Below are 22,157 nucleotides of genomic sequence, written 5' to 3' on the forward strand. Positions count from 1 at the left end.
AGAATCGAACCCAGGGCCTCCCAAGTGCTAGGTGAGCACTCTACAGCAGAGCCACAATCCCAGACCAAGACATATGTTTTTCAAGACTTGTAGAAGCAGCCCAAGTGTCCATCAGTGGATAAACAAAATATGATATATCCATATGATGCAATACCATTCTGCAATAAAATGGAACAAAGTACTAACACATACTATAATATAGATGAACCTCAAAAACATTTGGCTAAGTGAAAGATGCCAGACATCAGAGACCACTGGCATAAGCCCACCTCTGCCAGTCACTACCTATATGACCTTAATAAGCTGTCGTACCATTCTAAATGCAGCTTCTGCTTCTTCAAAAGTCAGTCAAATAACAACCACCCTTTCAGACATAACAAACAGCCCTGTACATCAAGAGGTGGCTCTTTAAATGACTTGTATTTCTAAAAAATGATATAAGATAGCAAGTGTTGGTGAAGATGTGGAGAAAAGAGTATTGTTGAGGAGAATGTAAATTAATATAGCCATTATGGAAAACATATGGAAGTTCCTAAAAATCTAAATAATAAAATTGCCATTTGATCTAGCCCTCTCCCTTTTGAATATACTACCAAAGAAAATGAAATCAACAAATCAAAGGTATATATAGATATATGATTTGGTTATTTTTCTTCTTTCAAATTTTCAAATCATGTGTATAGCATGATTCACGATAGCCAAGCTATGGAGTGAACCTAAATGGTTGGATGGATTTTTAAAATGTGGTATATATATACAATGAAGTAATATACAATGAAGTAATATTCAGCCTTTAAAAAGAAGGAACTTTTGTCATTTTCAAGACTATGGATGAACCTAGAGGACATTAAGTAAAATAAATCAGACACAAAAAGACAAATACCACACATTCTCACTTATATGTGGAATCTAAGAGTTGAACTTATAAAAGAAGAGAGTAGAGCAATGGTTGCCAGATGCTGGGGGGAGGTGTGGAGTTGTTGGTCAAAGCATACAAAATTTCAAATACAGGAGAAATATGCTCTGTGATCTGCATGGCAGGGTGACTGTAGTCAATAACATATTGTACATTTTGAAATAAGAGTAAATTTCAAACATTTCATCACAAAAATATAAGTAAACAAAGTGATAGATATATTAATTAGCTTAGTGTAATCATTCTGCATTGTATGCATATATCAAAGCATTTCATTGTACCTAATACATGTATATAATTATGATTTGTCAATTTAAAATATTAATTTTAAAAATTAAGAAAAAAAATTAAAGAACATGCTCTTTAGTTTAAAATGATCCACAAGTCCAGATCTTTCTTGCTGGCCTTCTTTTTCAAGTTGTCCCTATTATGGTCTGGGTCTTAAGTGTCCCCCAAAAGGTCATGTGTTTAAGGCCTGGTCCCCAATGGAGTAGTGTTCAGAGGTAGGGGTCTTTGAGAGGTGACTTGAGCATAAGTGCTCTGACTTCATCAAGGATTAATCCATTGATAGATTCATAGCCTAATAGCCTGTTTGGAAGCCTAGTTGAAGGAAGTAGGTCACTGGGAGCATGCTTTTGAAAAAGTATATTTTGTCCCCAGTCCTTTTAAAGTTGATGTTCTCAGAGATTTTGTCACAGTGATGAAAAGTTGGCTATCAGAAAATTGGTACCAAAAAATGGGGTCATTGCTATGACTGTACCTGATGGGTTTGTAGAAAATTGGAAGAGTTTAGGGGAGCAGGCTAGAAAACAACCTAGAAAGCAATGTGAACTGAAGTTTTTGAAGAAGCTGCATCTATATCAAAGATCCTATGGACTGTTTGACCTTGACTGAGTAGGACATCATGGTTATAGAGAGATGGAAGATTGTAGGCCAAGAGCCAAAATTATCTTGGGATACCTTAAGCCCTTTAATAGCCATATACCTTACCTTTTATAGCTCATCTAACATTCTTTTGACTCTGATGTGAACTTCTCAGAATGTATCACTAAGTGTAGCAGATCTATAGCCTCCTCCAACACTAAAATTAAGAATGTTATAACTTCTGAAAACTATAGAAGACATTTCTGCACCTAGCTATAGCCTTTTAAGTTGATATTCTGAGGTATTTGTTATAGTCTATATTTTGTTATAGATGAAAAGCTCTCTAACACAGAAAATTTGTACCAAAAAGCGGGCTTATTGCTGTGACTGTACCTGACAATGTGATTCCCACCAATGTAATCGGTAAATGTATTGATTTGTGACTTTTCCCCCTGTAACTATAAAAGTTCATATAACCTCTTCCACAATGGAACATGTCACCCAGGGTAACTTGTGTCTGTGTTCCAGGACCATAGTACTTATATTTGGCTCACAACAAACTATCTTCTTGTTTCCTTTAAAGCAGAATTGTTGTTTCATGCCAATAGTTACAAGCAGAGCTTAATAGCTAATTCTGTTGGGAGCTCAGAAGACCAGAATGCTGATAAGAATGTGAAGAGTAAAGGTACTGCTCATGAGGTTTCAGATAGAAATGGGGACTCTATTGGGAATTGGACTAGAGGTCATTGGTGTTGCATTCTGGCAAAGAACTCATCTATGTTTTGTTCATACCCTGAAACTTTTTGTGACACTGAACTTAAATTTAATCAGATGAAGGAAATTTCAAGGCATGGGTATTGATGACTGCTTTTAGCCAGATTTACAGTGAAAATTAGGAACAACAACAACAGCAAAAATAGTGGCAAGATTTGAAGAATTTGCCATTTGGTCAGAAAAGGAGGACATGTCAAGTTATAGCCAAGGAGGAAGGTAGTTGCTGAAAATATTAGCACTATTTAAAATAAAGCCATTTCATCATGTCATAGCTCTACTCAAAAAATGTGACTGACTCCTCTCTGCCAACAGGATTTTAAAAATTTAAGGAAATCAGTCATTTATCAGGAAAAATGTATTCTGCAGATATTGGCTCAGTACTTCCCTATATAAGCATTTTCCCAGAATTTGAGTGAATGTGGCAAGCTGTCATATTTCATTCTTTTTTATACTATTTCACAGCTTATAATCCTGACTGGTTCATGCCAATTCAATACAGCCCCCCCAAAATCCAGAGACATAGGGGACAAAACTTAAGGTTATATATTAATGTTACTCATTAAGCCTAGTATAAGCTAAAATGCAAGCATATCATTCATAGAAGTATGCAAATATAATTTAAAAGACTCTAAATCCCCTTTGGAAGAAATCATTCCTCAACTTTCATTGTTGGACCATTGAAAGTATCATTTAATATTCCCAAACCTGTTGACCTGATCTAGTCACACACTCCCTACTATAGGATTTTCCTTAAAGTTTATCCTAACATTTGGTGAATAGTCAAAGATCTGGGCCAAAATCACAACTTATAAAAGCAATCTTTTCAATCCTGACTGCGTCTCAGAATCCCCAGTACCCGCTCCAGGACAAATTAATTCAGATCTCTGGGAGCAGGCCTGGATGTCAGCATTCATTTCTAAAGTGTCGCCAGAATTGGGAACCACTGTGTTAAAAGGTGTCATGCCTCTTGCTATCACATGCCTAGGCCAGGCAGCAGTTCCTCAGGGGGCTGGCAAGAGCAAGAAAGAGCACCAGGTTCAGAGAATGCAGGCACCACACAGAGGACTGAGGTGTGAGCAAGACATCTGTATCCACAAACAACAAGGCACAGCATAGTCTCTCTGAGGGACCAGCCACACTCCTAGAGTGAAATAGACACACAGAATCTTCCTCCTATCAAAAGAATCACAGAGCAGCATGGGAATTAGTTAAACTTTCCGACAACACTATCTTGCTTGTAGAGAAAAATCTATATGATCTGTAATTCTGCAGGGAAGCCCTGCTGTCCTCTGAACTAATTTAAAACATTATTAAATTACTTCTCAATTGATGTTGAAAACATAAAAGACTTCACTGAATGGCCATGTCTTAACATTGATTTTTCTACACCATCCACTCCTGACTTTGGCTCTGGGGCCAAGCTCCCAACCTGTATTTTCAGGAAGATTCTGGGCAAAGACCATGAACAAACATGACCCTAAATGGTGAAACTGAAACTATTTTTCAGTTAGCTTTAGCTTCGTATGATATAGGCGACATTAGGAGCGAGACCTAAAGATGTCTTAATTCATCTATTTTAATTGTGTCATGGAAACTCTCTACAACATTTAAATAGTTTTTACATTGTCCAGATGTTTCTAAAACTTTGATTCAGTTGGTAACAAAGTACAATAGTGCCTTTACTTTCTTGTGGGATATGAATCCTCAAAATGACAAATATTACATCAAATATAATATGATCTATGTGCTTAAGAGAGAAAAACAAAAGCTTGTGACCCTCCTTGTCCCTAAAACTTGGAGTCCCAAGACTTTCAATCTCTTATTTCATATTCCTTATCCCTCAGCCTTGAGTCCAGCCTGAGGCCTCGCTGCCTAATATCCTCTGGTTTTCCTGCCCTCTGATTTAACCTCATTCCTTTTTTTGCGGGGGGGGTGGCTTTCCAGCAACTGCCAGAAAGCCTGCTAGACAAATTCTAAAAGAGCTGCAACACTAACCTCATTCTTCCCAAATGGTGAAATGTCCTATCCTGTTCTTTTTAGGAGATCAGCACTTGGCATTTGAAATAGGGGATGTGCTACACTTCATGGGGCCACTTTGTCACCTCCACTGTCTCATTGTGTTCAATCTCTTGCCTACTCACCACAGAACACTCAATAAATATTTGTAGAGATACACATATATACACACACATGAGTACCGTCAGTGCTCAGTATCTATAGCTTTTGGCTCAGTATCTGTAGCTTTTGGCTCTGCAGATGGAACTAACCTCAGATGAAAAATACTTTTAAAAATAAAGTCTGTCCTGAAAATCTATAGAATTTTTCCTTTTCATTATTCCCTAAACAATATAGTATAACAATTATCTATAGAGCATTAACGTTGTGCTAGGTATTACATGTAATGTAGAGACCATTTAAAGGATAAAATAAGATGTGTATAGTTTATATGCTAACACTACACTATTTTTATAAGGAACTTGAACATCTGTATATTTTGTTATCTACAGGAAGTCCTTGAAGCAATCACTGGAGGATACCCAGGGATGACTGTAAAGATGTGTGCGTGTATATATGTATGTGTACCACTGAAATCAGAGAAAGAAGATAGAGGCTCATTCCTCCTGTGGCTTTCTCATTATTGCAACCCATACTAGTGTAGTTGTGACAAAGACTTGGAAGGAACAGACATATACACACAAACAAAGCATCTTGCTCCAGCACCATTTATCAAACAACCAGCCAGTGGGCTATGAAACCCCGAGGCCCCAAAACACATAATTCAAATTCTTATGGCCCCAAATACTAGGTTGTCAACTCTCGTTATATGGAATGTGCATGGTGGCACTGTACATGAAACAGCTCCCAAAAACCCAAAGCAGAAGCCAAGCCCCTCTCTGCCTCCTCACTGACACGGTTTGTCCACACTCTCTGGGATTCTCCTGCCTGGAGCCTCAGCATTACTGGATGGAACTATAAACTTCTGCCATTGTTAGCTTAGAAATGAGTGGTGGGATTAGAGGACTACCAAGGAAGGAACCTGAATCCAAAGAGGAACAGGGTACTTTCCTAGACTCGGGGACACTAGAAGCTAAAAGAGTTTTGTGGCTCATAATGACCTTGAATGAGAGGTTATCCAACCTACAACCAGCACCTTCTAAAGTATCCAATTCTAAGTACTGACCATTTCAATCATCAAACACGTGAAAATAAGTCTCTAGGGAACGGTCTTAGCCTATGTTTTTCACTGACATGTCTCCAGTGCCTAAATAGGACCTGGTAAAGAGTATTTGCTCAAAAACGATTTGTCAAATGAATGAGTACCTCTCAGTGGCTTCTCAAGATGGATCTACTTTTCCTTTGAAAAATTTGAAAGGAACCTGTTTTCCCTCAGTATAACAGCCCAACAAGTATTTTAAAACCACTATCATGTTTACACATCCCCTACCCTCACCACAAGTTTCTTGTGTGCCAAGTTTAACATTTCTGGTTCATTCAATCATTTTTATAAGGTGGATTTCCAGTCCCCTCAACAAAGATTTATTAGATGGCTATTGTTGCAGTCACCTGCATGCAGGGATGGGACTCTCAAAGACTTCTGGAGGTGATATCTACTCCATTCATCAGAGCCCAGCTCTGTCATCCACCTACATTGTTCTAATTTGTCCACTGAGATAGTTTTGAAAGCCTTTAGTAATGGCTAGCAGCAATCCAGATGAATTGTGTTTTAGCAGAGTTTTCTGGAAAGACAGAACCACTAGTATATGTATATAGATATATGAGGGAATTTATTAGGGAAATTGGCTCATGAAATTATGGAAGCTGAGAAATCCCACAACACATTGTCTGTAGCATGGTTCCATCCAAGTCTGAGGCCTCAGACCAGGGAAACCAGTAGTGGAATTCTCAGTTTGAGGCTGAAAGTCTGATTAACAGGGAAAGGACTATTAGTACAATTCTTGGCATCCAAAAGACTGTAAAGCTGTAGTGTTGATGTCCAAGGCCGGAGATGTGTTCTGGATCACAGCAGGAGATACTAAGTTGCCTTCTGTATTTATTGTCTCAGGTACACAGCCAATTGGACTGTGCCCTTGCACACTAAGGGCAGGTTGTCCCGATCTACTCCATTCAGACTCTCATGCGAATCTCCTCTGGAAACACCCTCAATGACACACTCAATAATTTTCTGGGTTTCTGAGTATTTTTTCAGTTTTGCATCAACATGACAAATACCTGAAAAACAACTTAAAGTAATAAAGGTTTATTTTGGTTCATAGTTTCAGAGATTTCAGTCCATAGTTGGTCAGTTCCATTGCTTTAGGCCTCAGGTAAGGGAGCACATCATGGTGGAAGGCATGGTGGAGAAAAGCTGTTCAATTCATGGCAGCTGGGAAGCAGAGAGAGGAAGGAGCCAGGGACAGGATATAGTTCTAGAAGTCACACCCTGTCCTGTGAACTACTCCCTCCAACCATGCCCCACCTGTCTACAACAATTACTAATAGGGCATTATGTAAAATTGTGGATGTGTAACCGACGTGATTCTGCAATCTGCATTTGGGGTAAAATTGGGGGTTCATAAACCACTTCAATCTAATGTATGAAATATGATATGTCAAGAGCTTTGTAATGTTGTGAACAACCAATAAAAAAAATAAAATTAAAAAAAAGAAAACCTTAAAAAAAATAACAAACCTTAGGCAAACACTACACTAGTAAGATATAGAAAATAATTAAATAATATTTAATATACAAGTCCTGCTAAGACACCCAAAACAGACAGGACTGGCCAAATATCCTACATCAATACAATGATTAGCTAAAATGAACTGAATCTTTAAAAGTAAAAAATTAGTGCAAATGTTAATAATGTTAAAAAATGTACACAGGGAGAGGAGCTGGGGTTGCAACTCAGGGAAACAGCAGGTGCCTCACAAGTGTGAGGCACTGGGTTGGATTCTTATTGCCACATTTAAATAAATAAATAAATAAATAAATAAATAAATAAATAAATAAATAAATAAAATAAATGTTCATCAACAACTAAAAAAATTTTCTTAAACATACAAAGGTGAAGGAAACAGAAGAATGAGAAAAGGGATAACAATAAAAAAACAATGAAAAACAAGGGACATTAGAAAAAGAAATAGAGGAAACAGAATTAGCAAAAAAAAATTAAGATTCTGAACATGGAAGAGGAGAGAAAAGAAAACTAACAAACAAAAGTAACAAAAAGTAACCTCCATATCAGCACTAAAAGAAATTGGCAGAGAACACTCCTACACACTGCTCTTCAAAACTCGGCTATAAGGAGACTAAAAAACTCAACGAGATAACACACATGAACATACAAGGTATAGATAATTTCCCTTATATATGAGGGAATACCTTAAATCAGGTACCTGAGACTGCAGTATCTCATGGGAGTTTTTGAGCTCTCCAAACGTGTCGCCCTTTTCATCCTGAAGTGCCAAGTAATTCGCAGAACCCTGCAAAAGTTCAGAAGCCCTCTCTGGTTCTCCACTGCAGTTCTCCACTGCCGCCCCTTCCAAAGCGCATTCTGCCGTCTGTCCACACGAGGGCAGCACGAGACCGCTCCAAAAGGCCTGGCGGCCCACTTTCCCACTGATGTGAAGGGAAACCCTGCAACTCGGGGCTCTCCTGATGGTTGACCTGTCATCGGCACAGCCCGGGTGCACCGGGGAGGCCTTCCTCGTCCTCATGAGGCTAGGACACTCACTGTCGATTTTGGGAAACTGGAGAGGAAACCAGGCCTGGCCGCTCCCCACCCCCCCGACACAAACCCCTCCCCAGGGCCAGGCTCTGAGACAGCCCGGGCCAATCCGGATTTGGACCTGCTGGGTTCTACAGCTGCGGTCTGAAGGGGCATCCACCAGTCCCCGAAGCACGAGCCGCCCCCGCCCCCCGCACCCTGCTTCCTTGGTCCACCCTTGCCCACGCAGGACGTCACCTCCCTCGATGTTTGCGGTGCCCTGTTGGATCACAGGCCTCAGGGGTTCCAGGGGAGCACGCAGGCTCCCTCCTTCCATCGCCAGGTCCTGGGGAAATCGGCCTTTGGATGGGTCTCTGAAGGACAAGACAGGTCCCAGCTTCCACCGATTCCGAGAAAACATGGGCCGGGGCCCAGTGGCAGAGTCCCCTGCTGCCCGTGCCTGTGCCCTCTTGACCAACTCTGCCTTGGCTGCTCTGAAGAGGGACCGAGCCACGGACACACCCGAAGGCACCCTCTCTGCCAGGAATGGCTCTGGTTGCGGCCGCGAGGACGAGGCTCCTTGCAAGGATGGGGCACGTCCTCGCTGTCTGCTGTCACGCTCGGCGTCGCCCTGGTAGACTGCCTTGGCACCTAGGGGTGTGCTCACGTGGAGATTTGTGATGCTGAAGGGCGGCCAGAGCGCAGGGCTGCCTTTTCTTGCGGTCCCGGTGACAGGGGGACCCATGGCGATATCCAGCTTCTTGGTGGGATCACTGAGGAACGGACGGACGTGCGGCATGTCCCATGGGGCAGAATGGGTCCCGGCATGGGGGGCACTGGGGTGTGGGTCCCTGGATTTGGAATCGGGGGCTGGCTGCGCCGCGGGCTGCCGCGCAGGCTCGCGGGACTTTCTCAGGCGTGGGGCGCTCAGCTGAGAGGCCACGGTGGCCTAGGACCATCGCGACCCCGGGAGGTGAGGCTGACCCGGCAGCAGAGGCCTGTTCAGGGTCCCAGGGAAGGCTGCCTCCGGGGCCCCAACCCTGGCGTTTCCACCCCGGCCCAAGGCCGCGGGGGACAGGGAGGGGAGCAGTCCCATTGGGGTGGCCCTGAGGGACCTGGGAAGAAGGGCTGTGTGCATCTTTGCCCTTCAGGGACTTGGCAGGCTGTCCTGGAGCCTGGATCCGGGTTAGGGCTTCTTGCTGAGAACAGCCTTGGCCTAGCCTCCCCTGGGTTCTCCAGGCTCCAGGACTGGACCCTGGGCTGGCTTCTCTTGGCGTGCCGGGTTGGTCCACTGCTCGTGACAGGAGGCAGTGGGATCCTCCCCTCTAGCCCGGGACCCGTGCTGGCTTCAGGAAAGAAGGTTCCAATAGTGAGGAAACGCTAGGGAGTTTTAAATGAGAGACAAGACTCTGAAAATCAGCTCCAGGACTCCTCCTCCCAGCTCCAGCCTAAGGCCACCGAATGTGGTAGCCGGGTTTAGTGAAGGAGAGAGAGAGAGAGAGAGAGAGAGAGAGAGAGAGAGAGAGAGAGAGAGAGAGCAAGCCAGGGAGTGTACTTTTATTTCTGGGGGGGGGAACTCTGGGGGAAAATCCCATGGAATGAAGATTCAGTGGGGAAGCATCCCAAGGTCAAGGGCAAGGATTGGGTCTTCAGGGCAGTGGCCAGACACGCCTCTGCACGGACAACCCTCGGACCTGGAGAAGGGTGGGGAAAGCTCGGACACAGCTGTGCCTAAGCGGCCTCTCACCCAGGCAGGGAGGTAACTCAAATGACATGTGAGGATGGCCTCCCCAACACCCCCTCCCAGGCCCCATGCTAGCCTCCTTTCAAGGAAGTGAAGGGTGAGCCGCCTGCCAGGGCGGTGCCCCTCTTTGTGACTTGGGCTGGCTGTGAGCACGCCACCCTCCTGCCTCAACCTCCGCAGTCCTAGGCAGGAGCCGCACCTCAAGCAGTGAGACTGCAGGCCGAGGGTCCGGATCTTGCAGGGCAGGAGGAGAAGAGAGAACACCCGCGGGGTGCGGTCCAGCTCAGCCCGCCAGGCGTGAGCCCAGGAGGAGGCCCAGGGAAGAAGAGACCAGGCAAACGGTGCAGGCACCCAGCTCAGGGAAGCGCTCAGAGGGCTTTTCTCGGAGCACTCGTGCTCCCTTGTCTTCACAGCCCTCCCGCTGCTGCTGCAGGGGGACTCCAAACATCAAGGGGTTGACACCCGGACGTGATGGGGGTCTGGTCTCCTCCTGCTCTCTTCGCGGGGTTTCTTTCAATCAGGTGCCCGAAGACTGCAGTATCTCATGGGAGTCTTTGAGCTCTCCAGACGTGTCGCCCTTTTCATCCTGAAGTGCCAAGTGATTCACAGAAGCCTGCCAAAGTTCAGAAGCCCTCTGCGGTTCTCCACTGCCGCCCCTTCCAAAGCGCATTCTGCCGTCTGTCCACACGAGGGCAGCACGAGACCGCTCCAAAAGGCCTGGCCGCCCACTTTCCCACTGATGTGAAAGGGAACCCTGCAACTCGGGGCTCTCCTGATGGTTGACCTGTCATCGGCACAGCCCGGCTGCACCGGGGAGGCCTTCCTCGTCCTCATGAGGCTAGGACACTCACTGTCAATTTGGGGAAACTGGAGAGGAAACCAGGCCTGGCCGCCCCCCCCCACACACACACACACAAACCCCTGCCCAGGGCCAGGCTCTGAGACAGCCCGGGCCAATCCGGATTTGGACCTGCTGGGTTCTACAGCTGCGGTCTGAAGGGGCATCCACCAGTCCCGGGAGCACGAGCCGCCCCCGCCCCGCGCACCCTGCTTCCTTGGTCCACCCTTGCCCACGCAGGACGTCACCTCCCTCGATGTTTGCGGTGCCCTGTTGGATCACAGGCCTCAGGGGTTCCAGGGGAGCACGCAGGCTCCCTCCTTCCATCGCCAGGTCCTGGGGAAATCGGCCTTTGGATGGGTCTCTGAAGGACAAGACAGGTCCCAGCTTCCGCCGATTCCGAGAAAACATGGGCCGGGGCCCAGTGGCAGAGTCCCCTGCTGCCCGTGCCTGTGCCCTCTTGACCAACTCTGCCTTGGCTGCTCTGAAGAGGGACCGAGCCACGGACACACCCGAAGGCACCCTCTCTGCCAGGAATGGCTCTGGTTGCGGCCGCGAGGACGAGGCTCCTTGCAAGGATGGGGCAGGTCCTCGCTGTCTGCTGTCACGCTCGGCGTCGCCCTGGTAGACTGCCTTGGCACCTAGGGGTGTGCTCACGTGGAGATTTGTGATGCTGAAGGGCGGCCAAAGCGCAGGGCTGCCTTTTCTTGCGGTCCCGGTGACAGGGGGACCCATGGCGACAAACAGCTTCTTGGTGGGATCACTGAGGAACGGACGGACGTGCGGCATGTCCCATGGGGCAGAATGGGTCCCGGCATGGGGGGCACTGGGGTGTGGGTCCCTGGATTTGGAATCGGGGGCTGGCTGCGCCGCGGGCTGCCGCGCAGGCTCGCGGGACTTTCTCAGGCGTGGGGCGCTCAGCTGAGAGGCCACGGTGGCCTAGGACCATCGCGACCCCGGGAGGTGAGGCTGACCCGGCAGCAGAGGCCTGTTCAGGGTCCCAGGGAAGGCTGCCTCCGGGGCCCCAACCCTGGCGTTTCCACCCCGGCCCAAGGCCGCGGGGGACAGGGAGGGGAGCAGTCCCATTGGGGTGGCCCTGAGGGACCTGGGAAGAAGGGCTGTGTGCATCTTTGCCCTTCAGGGACTTGGCAGGCTGTCCTGGAGCCTGGATCCGGGTTAGGGCTTCTTGCTGAGAACAGCCTTGGCCTAGCCTCCCCTGGGTTCTCCAGGCTCCAGGACTGGACCCTGGGCTGGCTTCTCTTGGCGTGCCGGGTTGGTCCACTGCTCGTGACAGGAGGCAGTGGGATCCTCCCCTCTAGCCCGGGACCCGTGCTGGCTTCAGGAAAGAAGGTTCCAATAGTGAGGAAACGCTAGGGAGTTTTAAATGAGAGAGACAAGACTCTGAAAATCAGCTCCAGGACTCCTCCTCCCAGCTCCAGCCTAAAGCCACCGAATGTGGTAGCCGGGTTTAGTGAAGGAGAGAGAGAGAGAGAGAGAGAGAGAGAGAGAGAGAGAGAGAGAGCAAGCCAGGGAGTGTACTTTTATTTCTGGGGGGGGGGAACTCTGGGGGAAAATCCCATGGAATGAAGATTCAGTGGGGAAGCATCCCAAGGTCAAGGGCAAGGATTGGGTCTTCAGGGCAGTGGCCAGACACGCCTCTGCACGGACAACCCTCGGACCTGGAGAAGGGTGGGGAAAGCTCGGACACAGCTGTGCCTAAGCGGCCTCTCACCCAGGCAGGGAGGTAACTCAAATGACATGTGAGGATGGCCTCCCCAACACCCCCTCCCAGGCCCCATGCTAGCCTCCTTTCAAGGAAGTGAAGGGTGAGCCGCCTGCCAGGGCGGTGCCCCTCTTTGTGACTTGGGCTGGCTGTGAGCACGCCACCCTCCTGCCTCAACCTCCGCAGTCCTAGGCAGGAGCCGCACCTCAAGCAGTGAGACTGCAGGCCGAGGGTCCGGATCTTGCAGGGCAGGAGGAGAAGAGAGAACACCCGCGGGGTGCGGTCCAGCTCAGCCCGCCAGGCGTGAGCCCAGGAGGAGGCCCAGGGAAGAAGAGACCAGGCAAACGGTGCAGGCACCCAGCTCAGGGAAGCGCTCAGAGGGCTTTTCTCGGAGCACTCGTGCTCCCTTGTCTTCACAGCCCTCCCGCTGCTGCTGCAGGGGGACTCCAAACATCAAGGGGTTGACACCCGGACGTGATGGGGGTCTGGTCTCCTCCTGCTCTCTTCGCGGGGTTTCTTTCAATCAGGTGCCCGAAGACTGCAGTATCTCATGGGAGTCTTTGAGCTCTCCAGACGTGTCGCCCTTTTCATCCTGAAGTGCCAAGTGATTCACAGAAGCCTGCCAAAGTTCAGAAGCCCTCTGCGGTTCTCCACTGCCGCCCCTTCCAAAGCGCATTCTGCCGTCTGTCCACACGAGGGCAGCACGAGACCGCTCCAAAAGGCCTGGCCGCCCACTTTCCCACTGATGTGAAAGGGAACCCTGCAACTCGGGGCTCTCCTGATGGTTGACCTGTCATCGGCACAGCCCGGCTGCACCGGGGAGGCCTTCCTCGTCCTCATGAGGCTAGGACACTCACTGTCAATTTGGGGAAACTGGAGAGGAAACCAGGCCTGGCCGCCCCCCCCCCCACACACACACACACAAACCCCTGCCCAGGGCCAGGCTCTGAGACAGCCCGGGCCAATCCGGATTTGGACCTGCTGGGTTCTACAGCTGCGGTCTGAAGGGGCATCCACCAGTCCCCGAAGCACGAGCCGCCCCCGCCCCGCTGTAGCTCAGTGGTGGAGGCGTCCCTAACATGTGTGAGGGCCTGGGTTCAATCCTCAGCACCATGTAAAAATTAAAAAGTAAAGTTATTGTGTCCACATAAAACTAAAAAAAAAATTTAAAAAAGAATAAAACATCTAAACATAAAATAATGAGAAGGAAGTAATATAAAGTCTTTACCTGGGTATGGATGGTATTGACTCCACCCAGGAAATTGTGTGTGTGCAGTCACAGGGACAGGGTAGAGTGGGTGTCAGAGGTTGGACATACATCCATGACTGGAGAGTGCTGCAGCAATTACAGGTAAGACCAGAGATAAATAATGTAGCCCAAGGCTCAGGACAGTCCCACCGAAGAGGGGACATCCTACCCCAAATGCCAAAAGCATCTCAGTTAATGCAATCAGAGTCTCAGCCCCTACTTATATGTCACTTACATGTTGTGCTCTGTCAACCCCACGGATGAGTGAGTGGAAAATTTCAAGCAAAAACCTTGATTTGTGGTTTTACTACAGCCCTGCTGTTTTTAGAGTGCTCACCACCCCTCCTATCCCCACCCCAAAGTGTTTTTATGTATTTACTTGTTTATCTTCTGCCTCTATACCCTTAGAAAGCAAGCTCCACAGGCAAAGGCACTTTGCTGTGTTCATAGCTGTATTCCCTGGCCCTCCAACGGAAAACAACCTGAAATTCATGTTTGAACAATGTATCAAGAGACTTTAGATGGAGAGAACAGCATCGGTGACATATGACCCTGTGCCTAGTTTCTGGCCTTCTTTATTATGTCAGAAATACAATTTTGTATTTCTTTTTATATAATTTGTATAATGGAATAATATTAATTGTATTAAATTTAATACTACACTATATTTATTAATGATATATTAAAATATTTTAGTCAGTGTAATTAATTTAATTCATATTTAATTGATATACCTATACAATATAAAAGTAGAGATATATACATGAATATGAATTAAATTACATCATGATTACATTGAATAATAATTATATAACATGTGTGTAAATGACATTATGATATATATATATATATATATACACTAAGCTTTTTCATTTGGAAGCATGTTATTGAGACTTAACCTTTTCTTTTTTTTTTAAATTTAGCTCTGGATTGGTGGCTTCCACTAAGGGCGATTTGGTTCTTTGGAAATTACTGGGACACACTGTAGGTAGCCATAGCTGTAGGTGTGCTACTGGCACCTATGTGTCAGAGGCCACAGATACTGATCAGACCCTCCAAAATGCATAGGACAGGCCCAGTCACAAACACAAAACAAAACCATTTTATTTTAGTAAAACAAAACTATTATCATTTCTACTATATAAAATACCAACAAACACTTAACTTTGAAAGAAAGCATATGACAATTTCTAGTAAAGCAAAACTCTTGTTATTACTACTATATAAAATGAAAACAAACACTTAACTAAGCTAACTGAGCATGGGAAGAAGGCCACCTTCCTGGTGAGCCTCCTCCCAGGGAGAAGGCAGGAGAGGGCTGGCAGGGGAAAGTCCAGGGTTGTGATCTGAGTAGTCTCTTTAGAGCTTGGGCTCCTCAGGGTAGGGAGAGGAGGTCTGGGGGTGGCAGACCTGTCAGGCAGAAGCAGTAGGAAGTGAGCTGTTGGCTCAGTGACTCCTGTCAGGTAGAGGGGCCTGTAGGATAAAGGGACTGTGGCTTTGAGTCTCAGAGGAGGGTGGCAGGGCTCTGACTCTTAGGAGCCAAGGAGGTGAGCGGGCTGAGTGTGCTGGGGCTCAGCAGGGCCCTCCTGGTGTGGCCCCTGGGAAGGGGAGGAAGGCCTAGGCTCCTGGGACAGTGGGACATCTGCTCCCAGGCCTGCAGCAGGGGCTGTGAGACCATGTCCTGGGCTGGCCTGGGAGCTGGGGCCAGTGGGGCAGGGGCCAGGGGAGGCCCCAGGAAGGCTGGAGGGCAGGCCAGGGCTCAGTCTGTTCCTCACAGAGGCAGATGCCCTGAAGCGGACGCTTCTCTTCAGCGGCCCCGGCCTGGGCAGGAAGGATGGCTCCACTCCGTTTCTGATGACGGGCCTGAAGGCAGATGGTCTGCGCTGTGGGCTCTGCTGCTTCCTCTTGGGCTCAGGTTCCTCAAACCACAGGGGTCCATCAAACTTCCTTTTCCCTTTGTTGCACCGGCTGAGGTGCTTTAGCACTGTCTCCTTGGCACAGGGGTCTGGGGCCGGCTGGGAAGGTGGGCACCTGTAGAGGCTCCCTGGACCCTCGGGATTCGTTCGGACTTTGAAGCGGCTGTGGGGCCAACCTGGGTCTGGGGCGTGGCGAAGTCTGCGCTTCATGCATTCGTAGCGGAACTCGGTAAGGTGGGGTGTCAGGAGTAGCCAGAGGGGCAGCCTGAGCCGATTGTACCTCGCAGGCGGGGTGCCCACCGCCCTCCTGCCTCTTGTGTGGTCCCCACTGTGCAGAACCTTGTGGGGGGCTTGGGAGCGATCCTGGGGCTCTGGGTGTCCCGGGGCAGGTTTACAGTTGCCAGGGTCCCGGGGGCGGCGGGCGGCAGGCCTGGGCCTCAGAGGTTGGTGCTCCTGGGTGATTCTCCTGGGCCTCAAAGGCCGTGCTGCTAGGGCGGCCTTGTGTGGTGTGCCCAGGTACCTGTGCAGGCACCTGCTCAGGTAGAGTCCCATGAGAGTGGTGGAGCAAGATCAGCGTCTTTGAGTAGGGATCGGTTCCCAACGTGTGTGGTCGCAGCCAGACACGAAACAAGTGACAGTTGGGGCAGACAAAGCGCGTGGGGCGCCGTTTGCAGGGATCTGGCACCCGCCAGGCTCCTGCCCCTCGGACGCGAGGACAGCACGAGGCAGAGTGGCACGCGGGGCCCCGCCCCATGCTATCTGGAGCGCAAGGAAAGCTCAAGCCTCTCTCCTCCCCATTGGTGCTCTCAGACACAGCCCTGGGCAGAGGGGCCTCGCATCTGTGTCTACATTTCTATCTGACATTGCCAGGGAGAAAATACAAAAATTTCTCCAGGGCTGTAGCTGTAGCTCAGTGGTGGAAAACTTGCCTGGCATGTGTGACACACTGGGTTCCATTCTGAGCATCACATAAAAATAAACAAATAAAGGTATTGTGTCCAGAGACACATCCACATAAATACAGTTATATGATACTAGACAAAGGCACCATAAACATTCATTGGAGAAAGCATAGCCTCTTCAATAAATGGTGCTGGGAAAACTAGAAATCCAAATGTAGTAGATTGAAATTGAACCCCTATATCTCACCCTGCACAAAACTCAAAGTGGATCAAGGATATAGGCATTAGACCAGAGACCCTGTTCCTACTAAAAGAAAATGTAGGCCCAACTCTCCATCATGTCCACTCAGGAATGGACTTCCTCAATAAGACTCCTAAAGCACAAGAAGTAAAATCAAGAATCAATAAATGGGATGGCATCAAACTAAAAAGCTTCTTCACAGCAAAGGAAACAATCAATGTGAAGAGATAGCCTACTGAATGGGAGAAAATCTTTGCCACCTACCCCTCAGAGTATTAATCTCCAGGATATACAAAGAACTGAAAAAACTTAACACCAAGAAAACAAATAACCCAATCAATAAATGGGCAAAGGAACTAAATAGACACTTCACAGAAGAAGAAATACGATCAGTCAACAAATATATGAAAAAAATATCCAACATCTCTAGTTATTAGAGAAACGCAAAGTAAAACTACACTGAGATTCCATCTCATTCCAGTCAGAAGGGCAACTATGAAGAATATACATAACAATAAATGTTGGAGAGGATGCGGGCAAAAGGTACATTCATATATTGCTGATGGGACTGAAAATTGGTGCAACCACTCTGGAAAGCAGTATGGAGATTCCTCAGAAAACTTGGAATACAACCACCATTTGACCCAGTTGTCCCACTCATTGGCATATTCCCCAAAGACTTAAAATTGGCATACTATATTGATGCAGCCACATCAATGTTTATAGCAGCTCAACTCACAGTAACCAAGCTATGGAACTAACTTAGATGCCCTTCAACAGATGAATGGATAAAGAAAATGTGGTATATATACACAATGGAATATTAGCCATAAAGAAGAATGAAATTATGGCATTTTCTGGTAAATGGATGGAACCAGAGAATATTGTGCTAAGTAAAATAAGCCAATTCCAAAGAACCAATGGTCAAATGTGCTGTCTGATATATGGATGCTAACCCACAGCAAGAGAGGGTAGGGAGAGGAAATATAGAAGTTCATTGGATTAGACAAAGGAAAAATGAAAAGAAGGGAGGGGAGATGGAAATAAAAAACTAGAAGAATGAATGGGACATAACTTTCTTGTGTATATATATGAATACATGACCAGTGTAACTCCACATCATGGTCAACCGTAAGAATGGGATCAAAATTGTAATGGGTTGCACTCCTTGTATGTATAAACACACTCTACTGTCTTGTATATCTAAAAACAACAAATAAAAATTTAAGGGCTGGGAATATAGCTCAGTTGGTGGAGTGCTTGCCTCACATGCGCAAGGCCCTGGGTTCAACCCCCAGCACCACCACACACAAAAAAAATTTAAGAAGAAATTAATTAAAAAAAATAATTTTCTCCAGATAGCTATTGACAAAGAGTGCTCTCTTTCAACATTGTAAAAATGAGCATAATACAATGGGATGCTCTTTTGAAGAATAACAAATAAAACTAATTTTATCAGTAACATGATAGATTTGTTTCATTCTTGTGGGATATCACTTTTTGCAATTTAGCTCTTAAGGAAATAATGAAAACTGTCCAGGATTATGTTTTAGCACTTGCATTGTTGATTTTATATAGACTCTCCTGTAATTTTCGGTTTATACATTCATCCATGTATTTATGGTTTCCTCTCTGAATACTAGTACTATTTCTCTTCTTCTATTTATTTTTGTTTTTACTTTTGGGTAATCTTGGAGTACAGTGAGGCACATTTCCCACTAGTAGTTGAAAACTTTTAACTTCGAAAACAAATTGTCAAGCTGGGGCTGTAGCTTGGTGGTGGAGCACTTGCCTGGCGAGTGAGGTACTGGGTTTGAACCTCCGAACCACATAAAAATAAATCAATAAAATAAGTTGTGTACTTCCATAGTAAAAAAAGAAATTATTAAATTGTCCAAGGGCTGCTAATTTATTATAATACTTATATTATAATTATATTACATATTATATATTATATTATTATATTATAATTAATTTGGAAGTCTGTTAAGCAGTATTTTTTGAGAACATTTCCCTCAAAACCATATGTGAAACTGGGAATTCCCAAATGCCAAAATGGAAGGGGGAGGGGCCAAAAATACAAGCAATATGTTTTTCTTTTTTTTTTAAATTTTTTTAATATTTATTTTTTGGTTGTAACTGGACACAATATCTTTATTTTATTTATTTATTTTTATGTGGTGCTGAGAATCGAACCCAGGGCCTCCCAAGTGCTAGGTGAGCACTCTACAGCAGAGCCACAATCCCAGACCAAGACATATGTTTTTCAAGACTTGTAGAAGCAGCCCAAGTGTCCATCAGTGGATAAACAAAATATGATATATCCATATGATGCAATACCATTCTGCAATAAAATGGAACAAAGTACTAACACATACTATAATATAGATGAACCTCAAAAACATTTGGCTAAGTGAAAGATGCCAGACATCAGAGACCACTGGCATAAGCCCACCTCTGCCAGTCACTACCTATATGACCTTAATAAGCTGTCGTACCATTCTAAATGCAGCTTCTGCTTCTTCAAAAGTCAGTCAAATAACAACCACCCTTTCAGACATAACAAACAGCCCTGTACATCAAGAGGTGGCTCTTTAAATGACTTGTATTTCTAAAAAATGATATAAGATAGCAAGTGTTGGTGAAGATGTGGAGAAAAGAGTATTGTTGAGGAGAATGTAAATTAATATAGCCATTATGGAAAACATATGGAAGTTCCTAAAAATCTAAATAATAAAATTGCCATTTGATCTAGCCCTCTCCCTTTTGAATATACTACCAAAGAAAATGAAATCAACAAATCAAAGGTATATATAGATATATGATTTGGTTATTTTTCTTCTTTCAAATTTTCAAATCATGTGTATAGCATGATTCACGATAGCCAAGCTATGGAGTGAACCTAAATGGTTGGATGGATTTTTAAAATGTGGTATATATATACAATGAAGTAATATACAATGAAGTAATATTCAGCCTTTAAAAAGAAGGAACTTTTGTCATTTTCAAGACTATGGATGAACCTAGAGGACATTAAGTAAAATAAATCAGACACAAAAAGACAAATACCACACATTCTCACTTATATGTGGAATCTAAGAGTTGAACTTATAAAAGAAGAGAGTAGAGCAATGGTTGCCAGATGCTGGGGGGAGGTGTGGAGTTGTTGGTCAAAGCATACAAAATTTCAAATACAGGAGAAATATGCTCTGTGATCTGCATGGCAGGGTGACTGTAGTCAATAACATATTGTACATTTTGAAATAAGAGTAAATTTCAAACATTTCATCACAAAAATATAAGTAAACAAAGTGATAGATATATTAATTAGCTTAGTGTAATCATTCTGCATTGTATGCATATATCAAAGCATTTCATTGTACCTAATACATGTATATAATTATGATTTGTCAATTTAAAATATTAATTTTAAAAATTAAGAAAAAAAATTAAAGAACATGCTCTTTAGTTTAAAATGATCCACAAGTCCAGATCTTTCTTGCTGGCCTTCTTTTTCAAGTTGTCCCTATTATGGTCTGGGTCTTAAGTGTCCCCCAAAAGGTCATGTGTTTAAGGCCTGGTCCCCAATGGAGTAGTGTTCAGAGGTAGGGGTCTTTGAGAGGTGACTTGAGCATAAGTGCTCTGACTTCATCAAGGATTAATCCATTGATAGATTCATAGCCTAATAGCCTGTTTGGAAGCCTAGTTGAAGGAAGTAGGTCACTGGGAGCATGCTTTTGAAAAAGTATATTTTGTCCCCAGTCCTTTTAAAGTTGATGTTCTCAGAGATTTTGTCACAGTGATGAAAAGTTGGCTATCAGAAAATTGGTACCAAAAAATGGGGTCATTGCTATGACTGTACCTGATGGGTTTGTAGAAAATTGGAAGAGTTTAGGGGAGCAGGCTAGAAAACAACCTAGAAAGCAATGTGAACTGAAGTTTTTGAAGAAGCTGCATCTATATCAAAGATCCTATGGACTGTTTGACCTTGACTGAGTAGGACATCATGGTTATAGAGAGATGGAAGATTGTAGGCCAAGAGCCAAAATTATCTTGGGATACCTTAAGCCCTTTAATAGCCATATACCTTACCTTTTATAGCTCATCTAACATTCTTTTGACTCTGATGTGAACTTCTCAGAATGTATCACTAAGTGTAGCAGATCTATAGCCTCCTCCAACACTAAAATTAAGAATGTTATAACTTCTGAAAACTATAGAAGACATTTCTGCACCTAGCTATAGCCTTTTAAGTTGATATTCTGAGGTATTTGTTATAGTCTATATTTTGTTATAGATGAAAAGCTCTCTAACACAGAAAATTTGTACCAAAAAGCGGGCTTATTGCTGTGACTGTACCTGACAATGTGATTCCCACCAATGTAATCGGTAAATGTATTGATTTGTGACTTTTCCCCCTGTAACTATAAAAGTTCATATAACCTCTTCCACAATGGAACATGTCACCCAGGGTAACTTGTGTCTGTGTTCCAGGACCATAGTACTTATATTTGGCTCACAACAAACTATCTTCTTGTTTCCTTTAAAGCAGAATTGTTGTTTCATGCCAATAGTTACAAGCAGAGCTTAATAGCTAATTCTGTTGGGAGCTCAGAAGACCAGAATGCTGATAAGAATGTGAAGAGTAAAGGTACTGCTCATGAGGTTTCAGATAGAAATGGGGACTCTATTGGGAATTGGACTAGAGGTCATTGGTGTTGCATTCTGGCAAAGAACTCATCTATGTTTTGTTCATACCCTGAAACTTTTTGTGACACTGAACTTAAATTTAATCAGATGAAGGAAATTTCAAGGCATGGGTATTGATGACTGCTTTTAGCCAGATTTACAGTGAAAATTAGGAACAACAACAACAGCAAAAATAGTGGCAAGATTTGAAGAATTTGCCATTTGGTCAGAAAAGGAGGACATGTCAAGTTATAGCCAAGGAGGAAGGTAGTTGCTGAAAATATTAGCACTATTTAAAATAAAGCCATTTCATCATGTCATAGCTCTACTCAAAAAATGTGACTGACTCCTCTCTGCCAACAGGATTTTAAAAATTTAAGGAAATCAGTCATTTATCAGGAAAAATGTATTCTGCAGATATTGGCTCAGTACTTCCCTATATAAGCATTTTCCCAGAATTTGAGTGAATGTGGCAAGCTGTCATATTTCATTCTTTTTTATACTATTTCACAGCTTATAATCCTGACTGGTTCATGCCAATTCAATACAGCCCCCCCAAAATCCAGAGACATAGGGGACAAAACTTAAGGTTA

This window comes from Spermophilus citellus (genome assembly GCF_964194105.1).
Source record: "Spermophilus citellus genome assembly, chromosome: X".
In the NCBI taxonomy this organism is placed as follows: Eukaryota; Metazoa; Chordata; class Mammalia; order Rodentia; family Sciuridae; genus Spermophilus; species Spermophilus citellus.